The sequence below is a fragment of the Cornus florida genome, unplaced genomic scaffold (assembly GCF_030987335.1).
Source record: "Cornus florida cultivar Cherokee Brave unplaced genomic scaffold, ASM3098733v1 CherokeeBrave_3.0.0_Hap2_Chr09, whole genome shotgun sequence".
Lineage (NCBI taxonomy): Eukaryota > Viridiplantae > Streptophyta > Magnoliopsida > Cornales > Cornaceae > Cornus > Cornus florida.
In genome coordinates this window covers 54,398,329-54,421,331 of record NW_026775579.1, presented here as the reverse complement: position 1 = coordinate 54,421,331, position 23,003 = coordinate 54,398,329, and positions in this window count along the sequence as shown.

Here is a 23,003-nt window from a genome sequence, read left to right as displayed (position 1 = left end):
GGAAAAGATAACTTTTCGAAGAGGAGGAAACTCCGTCAACTCTTTTGGAAAAACATCCAGAAACTCCACAACAATTGCTGGATAAACACGGCACAAACTGCTGTCCTCATCAGCTAACAAGCTAGCCAAGTAGGACCTGTGGCGACTCCAGTCACCAATATTTAAAATCATTGTCGAGTGGGAATCGCTCTGATCTCCCACGAAGTGAAAATAATCTCTCGTGGGAGTGCAAAAAGAAACTCGCCCGTGGGAGCAATCGATCGTGGCACCAAAGAAAGACAGCCAATCCATCCCGAGAATGACATCAAAACCCGTTATGTCGTAAACGACGAAATCGAACACTAAAGTCCGTCCAGCTATCTCAATAGCACAACCCCGATAAACATGGTCCAAAAATACTAGACCCCCAACTGGTGTGTCAATACAAAGGAAACCATCTCGTTGCATGACCTTCAGACCCAAAAAATGTGCAAATGTAGCAGATATGAATGAATGTGATGCACCTGTGTCCACAAGAACTCTGGCCCAAGAACTAAAAACTGGAAAGATATCTTGAACTGTAGAAGTCCTTGCGGAGGTATCGGCCTGTGGCAATGCGTAAGCTCGTCCCTGAGTCCCCCGACTGCTGAGAACTGCCATGGTGGCTTGACTGATGTCCAGAAGCAGTAGGTATAAGAACTCTACCCAGATAAGAACCAACTGGTGGCACCACTGGTTGTGGTGCCTGACGCACCCTAAAACCCAACTGAACAACTGCAGATTGTGCTGGTGTGGCCTGTGAACTAGTGCTACCCTGTGCTCTGCTCTGTGGATAAGGGTAATCCTTCCTCATGTGACCGAGCTACTTGCAATAGTTGCAAGTCCCCTGAAACCCCTTTGTCGAAGCTATAGGCTTACTAGCTTGAGGCTAAATGTGCCTCGACTACTAACAATGGTAACAAATCACTCCCCAGGTTGACCCCGAAGCCGTTGGAACAACAGATGTGGACCAAGCCAACTGTAACTATCCCTGAGTGCGTGAACTATCCCCGACCTTAGCCTTTTTCCACTGATTCCTGAAAGATGATGGAGTGTCGCTACGAGGCTGCCCTGATCCGTAATTGATCCCGTTCCTCTGCCTCAGCTAGCATAGCTCTCTGGACCACCATTCTGTAAGTCCTTAAATCAAAAATTAAGGCCCGTGGCCTGATGTTAAGATGTAGTCCTTCCTGAAATATCATTGCCCTGGCCTCATCTGTCGCCACCATATCCTTGGCATAACGAGAGAGAGAAGTAAATCGTGTCTCATACTCAATGACACTCATAGTGCCCTGATAAAGACCTGTGAAATGTATCCTCATCTCCCGCCTCATAGCCCTAAGAAAGAAGCGGTCGAAGAACAATGTCCTGAACTCCTCCCAAGTCATCACCTCCACATCGTGGATATTGGTCATAGACCTCCACCAGATATCGGCATCTCCCATGAACATAAAGGTTGTCAAGGAGATCCTCAATCAGTCTGTAGGCACTACCATGCTATCAAGCTTGCGTTCCATGAGATCTAACCATGCCTCTGAAACAAGCGGATCTATAATTCCTGCAAACTGGTCAATCTTAACCCTCTGTAACTTCATAAAGTAATCCAATGCCTCATTAGCAACTGGTGCCAGTGCTGGTGCCGATACCGGAATCTGCATCCCTACGATATGCTGACAAAACATTTGCTGAATGGACTCTGACATTCCTAGAGCCACTCCCTGTGTGATCTACTCCTCATAAGTCGGAGGTCGTGGTGGATTAGGACCCATGCCACGAATTGGAATCCTAGGCCTTCCTGAACCCCTCGTAAACTCAATCTCGTCAACCTGTTCCTCAATGCCCTGACATGAAGACTCCCCACGTGTGACTACCATGATACTATACGTACGCAAAGAAAGAGGTCAACAATAACACGAGTTATTATAACCGAATGCAACTCACGCTATGAATGCATGAAACAAGAAGCATGTTAATGTATGAGACGTATAGTCATGCTAAAGTAGGTAAGCATATACAACATGCTAAACAGTTACTAAAAACTTCTAGGTACTTAAACACGTAAGCACATAGACATGTCATCAAACTAAGTATGTAAACATGTTATAATACTAAAACATGTTAACGAGTAGCATATAAACATATCAAAGCAAATTAACAAAAGCATGATATGCACCAAAATCCGTTATCCAAGGTTTTTGAACCTAAGAGCTCTGATACCACTTGTAACGACCCGGGTCTTATTCAACCCGGTGGGTCAATGATGAACCGAGGATTGACCCGATAATGGATCCGAAATGCGGAAGCAAAAAATAAACCAAGGTCTCTAGGGATATTAATCATCCCCAAGACACCAATGTGACCTTCTATGAAGTCACGGAACTCAAGAAAAATGAATGAGTAAACAAGAGTCAAAACAGGCTAAATTTATCAATTAAGGGCAAAATGGTTAATTCACAAATAAAAGGAGAAAATGGACTCTAAAAAAGTCACACAAGGTGGATATAACCTAATATTATCATTTCACAGCATTCCAAGAGGTTCTAAGAACTTTGGACAAGAATTCCCCAAAAATGCCATTTCCCGGTTTAAGCAAAAACTGACCTTATCTCACTAAAACATGAATAACTCTCATTGTGATTTGAATTTGAGAATTTGATAGGTACCATTGGAAATATGACTCAAAATCCTTAAGTTTAGGCTTAAGAATCACCCCATTTGGATTAGAAATGAAGGAGATATGACCGTTTGAAGTTGGAACTTCAATGCTAGAACAAAATATTTAAGGCAGGTGTATGAGGGGAGTTTCGGTCGACCGAAATAAAGTTTTGGATGACCAAAACTGGCAGAAACTTTTCAAAAACCTGATTTTTAAGAGTGGGACACTTCGGTAGATCGACATAAGCCATCGGTCGATCGAAATAAGCCATTGGTCGACCGAAGTAAGCCATCGGTCGACCAAAATGGCCCTGAAAAGTGTTTTTGGCCACTGAAATGTTCATTTTTACAGACCAAAAAGGCACCGGTCGACCGAAATGTTATTTCGGTCGACTAAAACACCTCGAATCATGCTGGTAGCTTTGCTAAACATGTGAGATTTGAAATTGGACCTATGGAATTCATTCTACCCATGCATAGGTTAAAACTGATTCTTTTTTAGGGAAATTAAGCATGTGAATATGTCAACAAGCATAATATGAATTATTTATACATAGAACTATGGCTCATGGCCTCATACACATCATTTACAAGAATCTCACATGCCAAACCTCCAAAGTTTGTTAAAATACATTCTTAAAGCAAAGGATGGTACCAAATGACTACAAGTACTAAATTAAGCATGTTTGGCCCTTGGCCTTGTTACATAAACATCCAAAGAGAATCAAAAGGTGCACTTAAGTGCACATTACATTGTTGAACAATAAATACATATTTTGTCATAAGCAGAATGAAATAAGATATGCTAACAAGTGCATATTCTAATATAACAAAAATACTCCAAGTAGTCTAGCAAGTCTAAGATTTTTGTGCATTCCACAATAATGCTTCTTTACCTAAGAAACACTAGGTAACTTCGGAGTGAGCATACAAGTTTACTCGTAGGGAATGAGCATGCATAAGTCTAACTTATTACAAAGTTTACAATTTAATATAATTCAATCCATGCTATTAAAGTGACATTAAAACTTTCAACATAGCATAATGAGATGTAAATTCACAAAGTTAACAACTTGGAATTTAAATGTGAAATCAAACCAAAGTGGATACTTGGATATTGCCTGGATTAAAACCGTACACTTGGGATCACTTTAGGGCTATTAACCAATGGGTACCTTCTCCTAGTGCGCACTATAGTGTAGGGAGCTCTCTATCTCCCGTACTCGATCCAAGTCCTATTCAAGTCATGTTCTTGATAATATCCCAAGTTTCCAAAATCAACAAGTAGAGCAACATGTCATGATATGTGATAAAACACAACAAGTTCTATGAATTACATGACTAAATCATTAGATCAATATGATATAAATTAAATATACCAACTAAGTAATTTCTCTAGATTTCAAGAGTTGTCCAAATGATTCCAATTTAATATATAACAAGGAGTAATTCATGGCCATGCTATATATCAAGTCAAAAAATGAAATACAAACATGGTACAAATAATTAGAATTTAAATCAACGTAAATCAATTAATCATTTATTTCTCATTTCAATACAAGACATGCATACAACTTGGATATCACTACAAGAACAATTAAATCACTTGGAAAATAAATTATAACACCCCCTACCTCAATAGAGAATAGAATCTCTATAATCCAAGGCAACCAAGCTTAAAATTGGAAAATTAAACAAGGGTTTTATGGAGGAGAGTGAGAGGAAACTAAAGTATTCCAAGCTTAATGGTCTAAGGTGAGTAGAAAGACACCAAAATGAAGTCTAAAGCTTTAAACCAAGCTTAGTCTTCAATGGTGGCTTGGTTAGGGTTCTTGAGAGGAAAGAGATGAATGAATTAAATAGGAAAACCCCAAGTTAAAATGGTGGGATCCCCCACTCACTAGGTGCTCTTGCACTACCTCTTACACACACACACTTGCAAGACTAAAGGTGAGTCATACACTTGTCATGAATCTAAGTAGGCTTCCAAGATTGAATATGAAGCCTACACTTGTCAACCATCCATGCCAACAAGTGCTCCTATCCTAGGCCAATAAATGGGTAAATCTCCACCATCCATGTGTTATGAAATTAAGCCTCCAAGCGGTTTCACCAAAAAACCAACAAGTGGCACCTTAGGAATGTGACACTTGTCACATTTTCAAGAAATTCCAAACAGGTCCTTTTTGAAAATGTCTTTCAAATTAAATTACAAAATTGTCCGTAAGAAGAAAAATAATTACTTTACATAACTACACTAAAACCCCAAAAGTTTAGAATAATTACCAAAAGTCATGCATTCATGCCCTTTACAAGAAAAGTAAACATTTAGCATGCTTTTCTACAACAGTAAAAATGTAGATATCATGGAAATTAAATATCATGAATGTTTGTAAAGCCGGAATCAAATCCGAGCACAAAAACTGAGGCTAAACGAGAAATAAACGAAATAGGGAAAAAGGCGAAAAAAAAATTACTGAAAATAGAAAAGAAGTAAAATGACCGGGTCATTACAACGTACCCTCCTTAAAAGGGATTTTGTCTCCAAAATTGAATCGAACTTGAAAGAGAAAACGAATAGGGATACCGAGAGCGAACCTCTTGCTCGAGCTCCAAGGTAGTCTCCTCAACGCCATGGTGCCTCCGCAAGACCTTGACCAATGGAATGGTCTTGCTCTGCAAGACCTGCTCCCGTGAATCAAGAATCTGGACTGGACCTTCCACTTAGGTCACCTCCTCATCAACAACATGTGATGGATCTGGCTCGTACTTCCTCAGCATAGAAGCATAAAAGACGTTGTGAACCCTATCCCGGTCTGGCGGCAATGCCAAACGATAAACAACCTCACCAATGCGTTCCAAAATCTCAAATGGTCCAATGAACCTAGGAGACAACTTGCCAGTCTGTCAAAATCTCAAAAGTCCCTTGCACGGAGAAATCTTGAGAAATACATGGTCTCCTACCTCGAAACACAAGGATCGTCTCCTCCTGTCAGCGTAACTCTGCTGTCTGCTATGTGCGGTAACCAACCGCTGCCGAATAAACTTTATCTTTTCTATAGTCTCAATGACAATGTCAGGACCCAAGGCAACGGTATCACCAACCTCGGTCCAACAAACTGGAGATCTACGAGGCCTACCATACAACGCTTCAAAAGGTGCCATACCAATACTGTCCTGGTAACTGTTGTTATAGGCAAAATCAACCAAAGACAAGTAGTCCTCCCAACTACCACCGAAATCTAAGATACAAACGCGCAACATATACTCCAATACCTGAATAGTGCGTTCTGACTAACCATCAATCTAAGGATTGAACGCCATGCTAAAATGAAGCACTATGTCAAGAGCCTCCTGAAAACTCTACTAAAAGTGAACCGCGGATCCCTATCCGAAGCAATGGATACAGGAACTCTGTGAAGCTTGACAATTTGTCTCACATATAGTCCACTTAGTCTCTCTACACTATCTGTCACTGCTATGGGTAGGAAGTGAGCCGTCTTAGTCAACCTGTCAACTATGACCCAAATGGCATCATTCCCTGCCTGAGACCTCGGAAGTCCCATTACGAAATCCATGGTGATATTCTCCCATATCCACTCAGGCACTGGTAATGGTAGCAATAGTCTTGCCGGTCGCTGATGCTCTGCCTTCACTTGCTAACAAGTAAGGCATCGAGCCATAAACTGTGAAACATCCCGTTTCATGCCCTGCCACCAAAACTGTCACCGCAGATTGTGATACATTTTTGTACCACTAGGATGAACTGCAAGCCGATAGTGGTGAAAATCCTAAAAAACGTTTTCACAACAAGACAAAAGAACAGACATCATCCCCTTATACTTGAGACCACCGTCTGAATGTAAGGTCTAACCCTCTACATTCTGACCATCCGAAATTCGAACATGGATGGCCTTCATCTCCCCATCCTCCAACTGTACCCTAATAACTCTGCTAACAAGAGCCGGTTGAGCCATAAGGCTAAACAAAATAGCTGGTGAAACATTCTCATAACACTATAAACAAAGATTTGCAAGCTCTCCTAGCATCCTCCATCTGTGAATGGAAATGTTAGCAAGAGTTTCCCGTGACTTCCTACTAAATGCATCGGCTAGCACATTGGCTTTACATGAATGGTACTGTAACTCAAAGTCATAATCCTCCATGAACTCAACCTATCTGTGCTGTCTTAAGTTCAAATCATTCTGAGAAAAGAGATACTTGAGACTCTTGTGATCAGAGAAAACCTCAAACTTCTCCCCGTACAAATAGTGTCTCCACCCTTTCAGGACAAAGATTACTACTGCTAACACTAAATCATGTGTCGGATAATTCAACTCATGAGTCTTCAACTGTCGAGACCCATAAGCAACTATCCATTCTGTCTGCATCAAGACATACGCTAAACCTTCCCGCGAAGCATCATAGAAGATCACATAACCCGAACCACGTTCAGGAATGATCAAAACTGGAGCCGATGTCGACCTGACCTTCAACTCCTGAAAAGCAAACTCACAATCCTCGTTCCATACGAACTTGACCCCCTTACGGGTAAGTCGAGTTATGGGTGCCACTAAATGAGAGAAATCCTGAACAAATTTTTGGTAATAGTCGGCTAGGCTAGGAAAACTCTGAATCTCAAACACTGTCTTCGGAGGTTCCCAATCCATCACCGATTCAATCTTTGACGGATCTACTGCAACACTGCCCCCAGACACAACATGTCCAAGGAACTTCACTTCTAATAGCCAAAATTCACACTTCTCAAACTTGGCGTATAACTAATTATCCCTAAGGAGTTGCAACATTGTCCTCAAATGATATTCATGCTCTTCCACTGAAGCTGAGTATACGAGAATGTCGTCAACAAAGACCACAATGAATTAATCAAGATGGTTAGTAATACACGGTTGATCAAGTCCATAAAAGCTGCTAGTGTATTGGTCAAACCAAATGGCATCACCAGAAACTCAAAATGGCCATACCATATGCGGAAAACGGTCTTGGATATATCCTCATCCTTAACCCTCAACTGATAGTAACCCGACCTCAAATCAATCTTCGAAAAACAAGTTGTTCCTTTTAACTGATCAAACAAGTCATCAATCCTTGGCAAAGGATACCTGTTCTTGATCGTAAAGTGATTCAGCTTGCGATAATCGATGCAAAGTCTAATGGACCTATCCTTCTTCTTCGTAAAAAGAACCAGTGCTCCCCAGGGTGAAGCACTGGGACGAATAAAGCCCTTAGCTTTCAAATCATCTAATTGGGCTTTCAGTTCATCCAATTTTACTAGTCCCATACGATACGGTGCCATATAAATTGGCGCAGTACAGGGAATGACGTTGATGGCAAAGACAACTTCCCAAAGAGGAGGAAGCTCCGTCAACTCCTTTGGAAAATCATCCAAAAATTCCACAACAACTGCTAGATAAACACGGCACGAACTGCTGTCCTCGTTAGCTAACTGGCTAGCCAAGTAGGACCTGTGGCGACTCTAGTCACCAATATTGAAAATCATTGTCGAGTGGGAATCGCTCTAATCTCCCATGAAGTGAAAACAATCTCTCATGGGAGTGCAAATAGAAACTCGCCAGCGGGAGCAATCGATCGTGGCATGAAAGAAAGATAACCAATCCATCCCGAGAATGACGTAAAAACCCGTCATGTCAAAAATGATGAAATCGAACACTAAAGTCCGCCCAGCTGTCTCGATAGCACAACCCCAACAAACATGGTCCAAAAACACTGGACCCCCAACTGGTATGTCAACACAAAGGAAACCATCCTACTGCGTGACCTTCAGACCCAAAGAATATACAAATGTAACAGATATGAATGAATGTGATGCACCTGTGTCAACAAGAACTCTGGCCCAAGAACTGAAAACTGGAAAGATACCTTGAACCGTAGAAGTCCCTGTGGAGGTTTCGGCCTATGGCAAAGCGTAAGCTCGTCCCGGAGTCCCTCGACTGCTGAGAGCTGCCATGGTGGCCTGACTGATGTCTGGAAGTAGTAGGTATAAGAACTCTACCCGGATAAGAACCAACTGGCAGCACCACTGGCTGTGGTGCCTGAGGCACCCTAAAACCCGACTGAACAACTGCAGACTGTGCTAGTGTCGCCTGTGAACTAGTACCACCCTGTGCTCTTCTCTGTGGATAAGGGCAATCCTTCCTCATGTGACTGAGCTGCTTGCAATAGTTACAAGTTCCCTGAAACCCCTTTGTCGAAGCTGTAGGCTTACTAGCCTGTGAATGATTGGTCTGTGGCTGAAGCTACGGGTAGCGAGGCTTTGTATGCCCCGGCTGCTGACAATAGTGACAAATCACTCCCCGGGTTGACTCCGAAGATGCTGGAACTGCAGATGCGGACTGAGCCTACTGTAACTATCCCTGAGTGCGTGAATTGTCCCCGGCCTTAGCCTTTTTCCACTGATTCTTGGAAGATGACGGAGTGTCGCTGTGAGGCTGCTTGTGAGAATCCCTGATCCGTAATTGATCCCGTTCCTCTGCCTCAGCTAACATAGCCCTCTGGACCACCTTTCTGTAAGTCCTCAAATCAAGAATTAAGACCCGTGGCCTGATGTTAAGATGTAGTCCATCCTGAAATTTCATTGCCTTGGCCTCATCTGTCGCCACCATATCCTCGGCATAACAAGAGAGAGAAGTAAATCGTGTCTCATACTCAATGACACTCATAGTGCCCTGATAAAGACCTGTGAACTATATCCTCATCTCCCGCCTCATAGTCCTAGGAAAGAAGCGGTCAAAGAATAATATCCTGAACTCCTCCCAAGTCATCATCTCCACATCGTGGATATTGGTCACAGACCTCCACCAGATATCAGTATCTCCCATGAACATAGAGGCTATTAAGGAGATCCTCAATCGGTCTGTAGGCACTACCATGCTATCAAGCTTACGTACCATGAGATCTAGCCATGCCTCTGAAGCAAGCGAATCTATACTCCCAGCAAACTGGTCGATTTCAACCCTTTGTAACTTCATAAAGTAATCCAATGCCTCATTAGCAACTAGTGCCAGTGCTGGTGCCGATACCTGAATCTGTATCCCTGCTATATGATGAATGGACTCTAACATTCTCAGAGCCACTCCCTATGCGATCTACTCCACATAAGTCAGAGGTCGTAATCCACCACGACCTCTGACTTATGTGGAGTAGATCGCACAGGGAGTGGCTCAGTGTCGTCAACCTACTCCTCAATGCCCGAACCCCTCGTAAACTCAGTGTCGTCAACCTACTCCTCAATGCCCCGACGTGAAGACTCCCCACTCGTGACTACTATGATACTATACGTACGGAAAGAAAGAGGTCAACAATAACATGAGTTATTATGACCGAATGCAACTTCCGCTATGAACGCACGAAAGAAGAAGCATGTTAATGTATGGGACGTATAGTCATGCTAAAGTAGGTAAGCATATACAACATGCTAAACAGATACTGAAAACTTCTAGGTACTTAAACACGTAAGCACATAGACATGCCATCAAACTAAGCATGTAAACATGTTATAATACTAAAACATGTTAAAATCTGACTCAAAATCCTTGAGTTTAGGCTCAAGAATAACCCTATTTGGATTAGAAATGAAGGAGATATGACCGTTTGAAGTTAGAACTTCGGTACTAGAACAAAATATTAAAGGCAGGTGTATGAGGGGAGTTTTGGTCGACCAAAATAAAGTTTCGAATGACCAAAACTGGCAGAAACATTTCAAAAACCTAATTTTTAAGAATGGGACACTTCGATAGATCGACATAAGTCACCTGTCGACCAAAATAAGCCATCGGTCGACCGAAGTAAGCCATTGGTCGACCGAAATGGTCCAGAAAAGTGTTTTTGGCTACTGGAATGTTCATTTTTACAAATGAAAAAGGCACCGGTCAACCAAAACACCTCGAATCCTGTTGGAAGCTTTGCTAAACATGTGAGATTTGAAATTGGACCTATGGAATTCATTCTACCCATGCATAGGTCAAAACTGATTCTTTTTAAGGGAAATTAAGCATGTGAACATGTCAGCAAGCATAATACGAATTATTTATACATAGAACTATGGCTCATCGCCTTATACACAATTTACAAGAATCTCACATGCTAAGCCTCCAAAGTTTGTTAAAATACATTTTTAAAGAAAAGGATGGTACCAAATGACTACAAGTACTAAATTAAGCATGTTTGGCCCTTGGCCTTGTTACACACACATCCAAAGAGTATCAAAAGGTGCACTTAAGTGCACATTACATTGTTAAACAATAAATACATATTTTGTCATAACAAGCAGAATGAAACAAGATATACTAACAAGTGCATATTCTAATATAACAAAAATACTCCAAGTAGTCTAGCAAGTCTAAGATTTTTGTACATTCCACAATAATGCTTCTTTACCTGAAAAACACCCGGTAACTTCAGAGTGAGTAAACAAGTTTACTCGTAGGGAATGAGTATGCATAAGTCTAACTTATTACAAAGTATGCAATTTAATATAATTCAATCCATGCTATTAAAGTGACATTAAAACTTTCAACATAGCATAATGAGATGGAAATTCACAAAGTTAACAACTTGGAATTTAAATGCGAAATCAAACCAAAGTGGATACTTGGATATTGCCTAGATTAAAACCATACTCTTGGGACCACTTTAGGGCTATTAACCCATGAGTACATTCTCCTAATGCGTACTATAATGTAGGGAGCTCACTATCTCCCGTTCTAGAACCAAGTCCTAGCCAAGTCATGTTCTTGATAATATCCCAAGTTTCCAAAATCAACAAATAGAATAACATGTCATGATATGTGATAAAACACAACAAGTTCTATGAATTACATGACTAAATCATTAGATCAATATGATAGAAATTAAATATACCAACTAAGTAATTTCTCTAGATTTCAAGAGTTGTCCAAATAATTCCAATTTAATATATAACACGGAGTAATTCATGGCCATGCCATATATCAAGTCAAAAAATGAAATATAAACATGGTACAAATAATTAGAATTTAAATCAACGTAAATCAATTAATTATTTATTTCTCATTTCAATACACGACATGTATACAACTTGGATATCACTACAAGAACAATTAAATCACTTAGAAAATAAATTATAACACCCCCTACCTCAATAGAGAATAGAATCTCTATAATCCTAGGCAACCAAGCTTTAAAATGAAAAATTAAACAAGGGTTTTATGGAGGAGAGTGAGAGGAAACTAAAGTATTCCAAGCTTAATGGTCTAAGGTGAGTGGAAGGACACAAAAATGAAGTCTAAAGCTTTAAACCAAGCTTAGTCTTCAATGGTGGCTTGGTTAGGGTTCTTGAGAGGAAAGAGATGAATGAATAAAATGTGAAAACCACAAGTTAAAATGGTGGGATTCTCCACTCACTAGGTGCTCTTGCACTACCTCACACACACACACACTTGCAAGACTAAAGGTGAGTCATACACTTGTCATGAATCTAAGTAAGCTTCCAAGATTAAATATCAGGCCTACACTTGTCAACCATCCATGCCAACAAGTGCTCCTATCCTAGGCCAACAAATGGGTAAATCTCCACCCTCCATGTGTCATGAGATTTTAAGCCTCCAAGCAGTTTCACCACAAAACCAACAAGTGGCACCTTAGGAATGTGACACTTGTCACATTTTTCAGAAATTGCAAAAAGGTCCTTTTTGAAAATATCTTCCAAATTAAATTACAAAATCGTCCTTAAGAAGAAAAATAATTACTTTGCATAATTACACTAAAACCCCAAAAAGTTTAGAATAATTACCAAAAGTCGTGCATTCATGCCCTTTACAAGAAATGTAAACATTTAGCATGCTTTTCTTTAAAAGTAAAAATGTAGATATCATGAAAATTAAATATCATAGATGTATACAAATCTGGAATCAAATCCGAGCACAAAAAGTGAGGTTATGTAAGGAAAAATGTTAAACAAGAAAAAGACGAAATAGGGAAAAAGACAAAAAAAAGAAATTACTGAAAATAGAAAAAAAGGAAAATGACTGGGTCATTAACTAACTAATTCTTGGACACACCCAGCACACCCCACGGTATCCTGTACGTAAAGTGAGAAAAGACGAAAATGCCCTTGCAAAAATAGAAAATTCCAGAAAATGGTAAAATTTGAAAACATTACATTCTATCCTTCTTAAAAGATTTTGTCCTCGAAATCTACCCTTTTTAAAGAAGGAGGCCCACAGCCACACACCTTCCCGAGAAGACCTCACCAAACCCCAAGGCCATGAACTCAACAACATTATTGCCTTTGACACCAGACGTCACCGAGCAAACAGAAACTACTGTCATTAAACCCTATGCTCACCACCCTATAAGGGTACTCATTACTCAAAACACCAGAATACATGACCACGAGACCTTACGCCTGACTCAAAACAGACATCGACCCACTTTACACAGCCACGAAAAGCTCCAAAGCTAGAGAAAAGAACAGTCACCAGACCCCCGAGAAAGACAATATCAAACCTTATCTTATCTTTCAAAGGACACACAAAATTCCAATGCAATACATCTCCATCAGACCAAGCACTCATTATCTAATACGTAGCTATACCATCACATAACCGTACCAATGACAATCACCCTGCCAAACAACCTCGAGATAACTAAACAATGAATCTCCCAATGACTATACAATCATGAGTCACCAAAACAATAAAACAATCTATCCTCTACCCAGGTCACAACCCTTAAAACAAGATCTTTGATAGTCAATGATCGTACCACAAACCCTTTATCGAACACTTAGCACCATCTAATATCCCTCGTCACCTGAGACAAGTCATCTGAACTCACACTGTCATACCGACATAACCCGCAATTCTGTGTTTTCACTATTCCTGACAAACCAAAACAATCATGGACCTTTGACCCAACATTGTGCTAAAGAGGGACTGATTCAGGAGAAATGGTTGGCCAGGCCATTCTCATCCTCGATCCGATCTCAACACAGATGTCATTCTTGTCCTCAGGTTCAAACCTTAAACACAGTCTCATATAGTCCACAAAATAACCACCATAAATCCATCACTCTACATAACCACAACCGCTATATAGTCACATACCTACTCTAAAAATCCCAATCATACTTTAATCATACAACCTTAATAAGCTAGAAACAATATGGCACCAAACGTTACAATCATTAAACAGCATAAAAGATTTATAGTCTCCTCATAACACCCATACTAGGTAAACAACTCATAACATTACTCGATTTAATTCTTAGCTCATCAAAACACATAATACAACCATCTCATGCTTAAAACCTCAATACCAAAGTCAATCATTCCTATTATTCCTCAATGGAGTCCCACATTTGCTTTCTAGCTGTTTAACACTCAAACAACACAAACACTTGTCCTCAAGACACTACTCAAATCAAACGTCTATAAAACATCCAAGTACATGACTCACATCATATCACATAATCATCTTCAAATAGCCGTTCACGACATATTCCCTAGCCATCACCACTAGTACTAAACACCGGAAACATACAATCCCTATTCGTTAACCCGTACCTCACATTCTACCAATCAAAACCACTCTCAAAACAAACACCATAGAAACCAAAAACTCCACCTCCCTTCGTGGAAGTGAGTCGACCGCTTCAATTAGGACCTTAATCGATGAACTCTAACAACGCAACAAACCGTTCATAAATCCATTCGCCCACAGACGTGCACAACTCCTAGATGGAGAACAAGTCTTATGATAACCGACGTCCTTGCCAGGACTAGAACAAATGGAAAAGGTAACGAACCCTGCTCTTATGAGAGACCGACGACTCACACTTGAATCCACCCGACACCCCATCACATGCTACACACCAATTGCCCAACCATGGACACCCAATCTCACCTGAGACGGAATGAACTCCCTGTGTACAAGGAGGAGAACCAACTGGAAACACATATAGAACTACAACCTCCACTCTAGGTGACCTCGCTACTAACGGACCGTCATACATTATCTACACAGAACCCTCGTACACGCTACTCTGCAACACCCATATTGACCAAGACCAATCAGATAAAAGCACCAATGCCCACCACATACTAACACTAGGAACAATCACTATATGTTAGACACCATGTCTCATTCCATCAAGAACCCATCACTTTCAAATGATAACTTCCATGCTAAATAATGACACTTTACTACCAATTTAATCTCTTACTTCCTAGATGACACTGCCTCGAACACCCCACACAAGACTTGTGATGCCAGTCACATCAACCTATGACTCGACAAAAGAAAAGGTGCCTATCTGGCAACATCGCTCTTACTGGCTCAAGAGACAAAGCTATCCTCAATCACTTTGACTGAAAACGCGCAACAACAACTCACGATCCTTAATTTATCCTCAGATCAGACCTAAAACCATTATGCTTATCAATACAAAACATCACACCATTACACCTTCATTGCCACTCATTCTAAACAACAGTTCAAATCTATTATCCAACCAGACCATCAAGTCACTAAATGCAACCGTGATTCCCACGAAAGCGGTTTTTTAGTTCTGTATTGCTAAGGGACTAGCAATATGTAATTTTGGATGTGTGATGAGCGTTGAATATTGCATATTCGAGCCCTTAAATATACGTATGTTAAGGCCTAAAGTGATACTTCTATCCATTATTAAATTGATTTATGTTTAATGGGTGTTTATAGGTACTTTCCTAAAGAAACGGTTAAAACTGATACTTAATGATGAAAAGACTGATATCAAAGCTTACAAAGTCGTTGCCAGTCATTCAGAGCAAGCCGAGAGCTTAAATGGTGAAGTTTAGAGGAATCTAAGAACCAAAGCTCGACTAAGTCTTTAAGCTCGAGCCCTACAAGAAAAAAAAGAAGAAAAATTAACAAGGCATTGAAGCTCGAGCCTTGTACCTCTAAAGCTCGAGCCCTACTCAGTAGTGCTCAAGCCTAACCTTAGGGTGCTTGAGCCTTAACTTTGAAGCTTGAGCACAAGGCGTCAAAATTTGAAGAGTTGATTTAATAGAAGAACCAAGCTCCTAGGGCCTTGTGCCAAACCTCAAGGATTGAGCACCATCATTCAAAGCTCGAGCCTAGATTACGTAAAACGCAAGCCTGGTACCTAGAGCTCGAGCTCATGAAGCTTAGATCAAGCAATGTTAAAAAATATAAATCCCAAAAATATTCTAAGTGTTGAAGGAAAAAATGCTTCGAAAAATAGTTGAAGAAATTTGGCTAAGTGTCAAAGTGAAGATCGAGCACCATTCCTTGAAGCTCGAGCAATAATTCAGTGAAGCTCGAGCCTTATTCCCAAAACTCAAGCCTAAACCTCAAAGCTCAAGCTCTACTTCCTAAAGCTCGAGCCCGAACCTCAAAGCTCGAGCTCTACTTCTTAAAGCTCGAGCCTTCCATGACAGATCAGATTTAAGTTACGGGATTATTCTCTTTAAAAGTCGTATCTCATTCCAGATGGGCCAGAAGACATAAAAGCCCACCAGGCATTTATTTTCTTCTATAAAAAGAGGTACATGCCTTAATAGAAGAAGTTCATTTTTCTTGTATTATTTAAAAGGCTGATATTGTGGTGGCAGTTTTTAGGGTTTTAACCTTAGAAAGTGAAGATCCTGAGAAGAGAAGTGTCGTCCGTGACGATGGAGACGACTACAATATAGATGATATTCGGCATCGTCATGAGTAGGTAATTCCTCTCTTAGGGCACTAATGTAACCCAATCTAGTACTATGGTTTGATTGTTCTTAACTTTGGGATATTTTAATATATATTATGTTTTTTATTACATGACTATGAGCAATTGAGACAACTTAATTGGATTTAATGCTTTCAATAATTTTTAAATTGTTATTACCTTGTCTTAGATATAACTATTTACTTTCTATTCTCAACCTATTCTTATTGGACGGTATCTGGCGGAACGCTGCCGGACATAAGAATAAAGGTCATGTAATGGTGTTCTAATGCTTTTTATAAAAAAATGTTTTTATGGTCTATGCTTAGGCAATATGGATTATTTACAAAGTAGTTAAAGTAGTTAGAGTAGGTAGGTGGATAGTCCATGCTAAACATAGATAGGTTATAGTTAACTGAATTTTATAAAACATCTTTCTTTAAAACCCGAGTTGAACGAATGTTATTGAGCTCAATTCATTTAAAATATAATTAGTTAAATACCCATAGTTGAAATAGTTAACCATAATATGAAGGTTGTGGTGAAGTCAAAGCCCTACGGCCTTTCTCTCTCTGATCACTCTAGTTTAATTTCAGTTTAATTTTAGTTTATAATCGTGACAATCAATCAAACAATTCAACCAGTTACCTGTAAACCAATAAAGATTAATTAAAAGCAGAACATAAATACTCATCTCCCTGTAGGTTCGACACCCTCACTATAGTGCTATCCTATAAAGATTCATACTATTATGAGTGGTATTTTATTATTGAAAAGGAAAATCAGCACATCACTATGGTTTGATAGTTTTAACTCTAGGATATTTTTAATATATTATATTTCTAATTACATGATTATGAGCAATTGAGATAACTCAATTGGATTTCAAAGTTTTAAATAGTTTCTGAAAAGTTATTACATTGTCTTAGATATTATTGTTCTTAGACTATTCTCATCCCATTCTTATTGGACGGTATCTGGCGGAGCCCTGCTGGACATAAGAATGGAGATCATGTAATGGTGTTCCAATGCTTTTTATAAATGAATGTTTTCAAAGTTTATGCCTAGGAAAGATGGATTATTTGCAAAATTAGTTAAAGTAGTTAAAGTAGGTAGGTGGATAGTCCATGCTAACCGCAGATAGGTGTGGAGGGAAAAAAACTCCCACCAATCACAACACACCACATGGCAGCAAAAGATCAGCCCGCTACTAAGCTGAGAGCATCTATAGGCCCACTAACAGTGGGAGGCCCAACAATAAAAGCCATATGCGCATGCTAGTTTAGGAAGCTCCACTTAATTTAAAGACCAAATGGATAGCCCAGGCCCATAAATCCATAACGCTCGCCATAATGGTATGCACAAGACCAATAGCTATAAATACCCACATCTGGGAATAAAAGCCAAGAAACAGCTCCACGTAAATCTCTAAAAAAAGCTTATAAATAAGGTCTGAATGAGAATTGATGAGCACTGTAAAATGTGCATTTAAACCCCTTAAGCTTAAGTATTTTGGGACCTTATTCTATCTTATTTTCCCGTTTTAATCTAATTTCATGTTTTTCTTTATTTGAGGTCAATAATATTAAAACGCGCTAAAAATGGCTTCTTAAGGCCTTTTTGGAGTCAAATTAAGTCTTAATGAGAATCTGGAGCAAAATGAGGCTGATCTGGAGCGAAAAAGAGGCTGATGCTAAAAACTGCCAAGTGAGATCGATCGAACAAAAGTGAGATCGATCAGAGAAAAGTTGGATCGATCGAACTCTGATCAATCGAAGAAAAGTTGGATCGATCGGACTGTTCGTAAAAGTTATAAAAAAGCAGATCTAAAGCTCATTTGAAACCAACTTGAGCTGTGCTTTTAAAAGAAGATCCTAGGGTCGAGTTCTCACATTTTTGGGCTCTCAAAGCCTTGTATATAGGAGAGATTGAACCATTTTTGTAGAGAGATCCATATTTTTACATTGTAATTTCTATATTGTTGTAGCTTTCTCTCTCTACAAAGTTAGAGATTAAGGTTAGAAGAAAAGAGGGAAGTGGAGGCACATCTCAAAAACACATCTCTAGATCCACATACTCTCTCTCTCTCTCTTGAGCTTCAAACAAGAAGAGGAAAAAGAAGATGGAGCCATATTTCGAGCTTGCCCTTGAGGGTTTCATGACCACATCCACCTCCTCCATGTGACTAGATCTACACCTAGGGCTTGGATGAGCCCTAAGTCTTGTGTAATCTAAACCCTTGTATTTCTATTTTTTGGGATTTATATACATATATTGTTGTGATTAGTGCTTAGCCTTGTAATTGTTAATTTAATTCTTCTTTATGATTCTCTATTTTAATTACATGTTGTCTTCTGTGTGATCATTTGGGAATTGATCTCTACACTAGATTCTCTATGTTGGTTGCATATCTATGCGTGATTAATTAAGGATTTAGTGATGGCTAAGCATGGGTTTTCATTGAATGGGTTTGTCAATTAATTTGATGGATTATTCTTATGCTTGATGGGTAGTTCTACAATTTAATTCATGTTTGTAGGTAGGTAGATAATTTATTCTTGATTTGATACTCCACACTTACTGTTGCAAATTCCATAATTCTCTAGATTAATGTGTGCTCTCATTAGATAGATTTGTTAACTAATTGATGGATTATGCCTTTGTCTTGGTGGGTTGTTCTACACTTACTTTACTTGTTGGTTAGGTAGACAATTCACTTTTGCATTAGATAGTTCACACTTTTACATGCAAATTGTGATTATGTTTGTGGTCACATCTAGATTACAATAATGTATTCCCCATTAATGGAAAGAAAATGATTAATTACATGAGCTTCGTGGTGATTCTAACACCCTAAGACCTCTATTCATATCTCTTAAATCCCTATCTCTCACTAGTTTTCTTTTCTTGCATTTTAATTAAATGCATCTTAGTGTAATCAACCAATCCAACCCTCATTTGCAATCTTTTGATACACTAGAGTCGAAATAAAATTCCAACACGTATAATCTCTATGGACGATCCATACTCACTATACTTCATTAGTTGTAGTAGTGGTTTTTATAATTGTAAATTTGACTAGAAAGGCTTCCGAAACCACATTCATATTTTGACGTTACGAAGCGACCTCTCACATTAAAAAATCCATTTTCTTAATCACTTAGAGGAAGGGGGCGAGACTCGTCAAATTTTGGCCCCGTTGCCGGGGATTAACAGTTTTGTTGGAATTAAACTAGACAATAGTGTTCATTTAATTGCTTCTATTTTTATTTTATCTTCCATTGTATATTCTTTTCTTATTCTTAATATTATTTGTTCAATTAGGTACTTGACTACAAGGAAGGAAAATATTAGATCTTAAAGCAATCATTGGAGCTTAAAGCTAGCATTGAAATTTGAAGTTACTTAAGGACCTTTGTGAGTATTTCTTGAAAATCTTGTAGTTCAATTGTTTCACTTCTTTGCATGCTTGTGATAGGCCTTGTTAAGGCTTATTATATTGCTTAAATCTTTCTTCAAGCATCGGTCTGTGTGGAGGCCATTATTTGTTGTATTTGGATTTTGAATATGGATGGAGCCATTATTTGATCCAAGTTTGGGGGAAAATTACTTTCTCTCACCTTATGTCCCTCCACCATATTTTGATCCTTATGAGGTTGAGTCTAATTCATTTCAACATGCATCATCTTATTATGGACTTGATTATTCTCATTATCCTCCTTGTGACTATTACCCTCCCCCACCATTTTATGAAGAACCAAATCCACCACCTTCTAGGTACTCACCCGGATTTGAAGAAAAAGTGTTAACTTTACTTGATGTGCATATTTCACAAACTCCACTTATTAATTCTCATTCTCAAACTTTAGCAAAGCTTGAAACTCAAGTTGAGCAAATTGCACGTACTCTTTCTCATCAAGATGAGGAGGAAGAGGCAAATAAAAAAATAGCAAGAACTTCAATGTATATAGATGAGGATGATGAGAGTGAAGAGGAAGAAGTAGCAAGTGAGCTAATCCCTAGCACTCTATCTTGCATAGAGGAGGAAGTGGCAAGTGAGTTAGTGGCTAATCCAATAGAGCACAACCTGATTAATGAGGACTTTCCTTGTTTTGATCATGATTTTATCCCGGCCATTACTACTTTAAAGGGTGAGGAGACGGTGACCATTATAGGGTAGGAGAGGAGGAGGAAGAACTTTTTGAAGAGGGCCTTCCTTCTATTATCTCCAAAGACCCTCTTGAGACATGCCTTTTTGAAATGTATAAAAATTGTGGTTTTGACCTTGAAAGCTCCAAAAATGAAGTGAACTCTCTAATAGACTCCTTAACTAACTTGGAAGGTAAGGAGATGGTGATCATTAAGGAAGAGGAAAGGGATGAAGAGAGTGCAACTCCCATTAATCTAATTAAGTCTTTGAAATACTTTGCTTTGCCAAGTGCAAGGCCGCCCATTATTGATTTCTTTTTTAAGACCGTGAATGAAAGGAACGAAATCATCTCTTTCATTTCTTTTCCAGTCATTCTTTTGGAGGATGATTTCATTGTCATAAGTAAGGCATCAAATGAGAAAAGTGAAAAAAGAGTCAATGAGGATGTTTCATATCCGGTTTTTTATTCTTTTGATTGGTGAGTTGACCCAACGTCTTGTTAGAGACATTAAAACTAGCACTCGTAGAGTTTTCAACTCTATTCCTCTTCCATTTCTTTTTATCTTTCACTTCTTGCGGCGTGTAGATATATTATATTAAGCTTCATTGTAGATTTCATGCATGTTAGGCATAAACACTAGTTTTTCGTAGAGTTTTAAAACTCTATTCCTCCCTCATTTCCTTTTGTTTTTCGTTCTTATGTACATTATTCCATTTTTCAATCTCGATTCTTGTTACCATCATTGGGGCCTAGCATATGATTTTCTGCACTTTCATCTCAAAATTTGGCATTTGGTGCCGGTTCGATCGATCACAAGTGTCCCTTCGATCGATCGAACTTCTCTGTAGTCAATTCTCTGCAGAAATCAGCTCTCTGTGTATCGTGCAAACTTTATTCCAGATCGATCCAACTATTTCTCGATCAATCCAGTTATCCCTTCGTTCGATCTCAGTTCTATACTTAGAAAATTTTTGAATCTCTTCATATTTCAGATCTCTGTGCATTGTTCGAAGTTGTCTGTAGGTTTTCACATCTTAGATCGATCGAGTTTCATTCGATCATCTTTAAATCGATCACAGCCCCTTTGACTTTTTGACTTTTTCCTCTTTCTATTTTTATTTTTATTTGTCATTTTCTTTTTCATTTTTCATTTTCTTTTCTTTTATTTTGTTACTTTTCTCTCTTAAAAAAAATAAAAAAAATCTTCACATTCTTTATTTCCTTGCATCTTTACTTCTTGCATTTTTATTTACTTGTCTTTTTATTTTTGTTTGTGTACATATTCGTTTTTTTAAAAAAAATAATTAAAAAAAAACAACACCAAAAAAAATAATTTTTCAAAGTAGTATTCCGTCTTGCTAGAGATGTTAAACTTAGCACCCACATGACACATTGTGTCTTTTATCTCTTGTATCATACATGTTCATTTTCATTCTTCATTATTTTGTTCTTGCATCATTTCTTACTTTTTATTTTTCATTTCTTACATTGTACATATTATTTCATTGCATTTTACCTTCTTTATTTTTCTTTTTGTATTTTGTTCATGCATTTTATTCTTTGATTTTTTTGCATTTTGTATATACCTGCTTTATTAAATGAAAAACATAAAAAAAATTCACCATTGTGCCCTTATGTGTAGTCATGCTACTTTCATATTTTCTATTGGGCTTGATCTCATATCTCTCTTTCATCTTGTGTTATATTGCCTTAGAATGCATGATTTGATTATTCTTATCCCATTTGATATTTGATATGAGTTTGCTAGTGTGATTATTCAAATAGGTTGTTGATTCCAAGTTTGGGGGAGACCCTTTTCATATTGGATCATTGTCGAGCTTCATGCTTTCACCACCACAGTATACTCTTTCCATCTTTTCCATTGTTCTCATTGCACATTGAGGACGTACAATGTGTGGTTTAAGTTTAGGGGTAAGGTGGCTTTGCTGCATTCTAATTAAGTTTGAAACTTAATTGTATGATTGAGATTTGGGACCCATGCTAGTTATGACTTTGATCTTTTGAGGACTATATTGCTTAGAATTTAAAAATTACTTGACTTAAGAGTTCAATACTCCTTGTATGCCTTGTGGATGCTATTTAGGAGTAAATTTTTTGAAAGATTGATATCTTGCTTGCATTTGTGGTCCACATCATCTTGATTTTGTGATTATTTTGAGATTCACTCTAGGATTCTACACTAGCACAGACGTACACTAGCATTCATTTGTGGGGTACATGCTTTGTTGATTATTGAATTGGTTATATCCCAATTGAGCTAGTTATGCATTGGAAGCTTTCATCTTGACAAAAGTGGATAACAAACCCTCACTAAGTAGCCAGGATTCTAGCTTCATCAAGCATTGAATTTCTCGTGCCGAAAGGTAGAGGGTCCAAACTCTAGGTTAATAATTGAACTTACAAAAAAAAAAAAAAAAAAAAGGTTG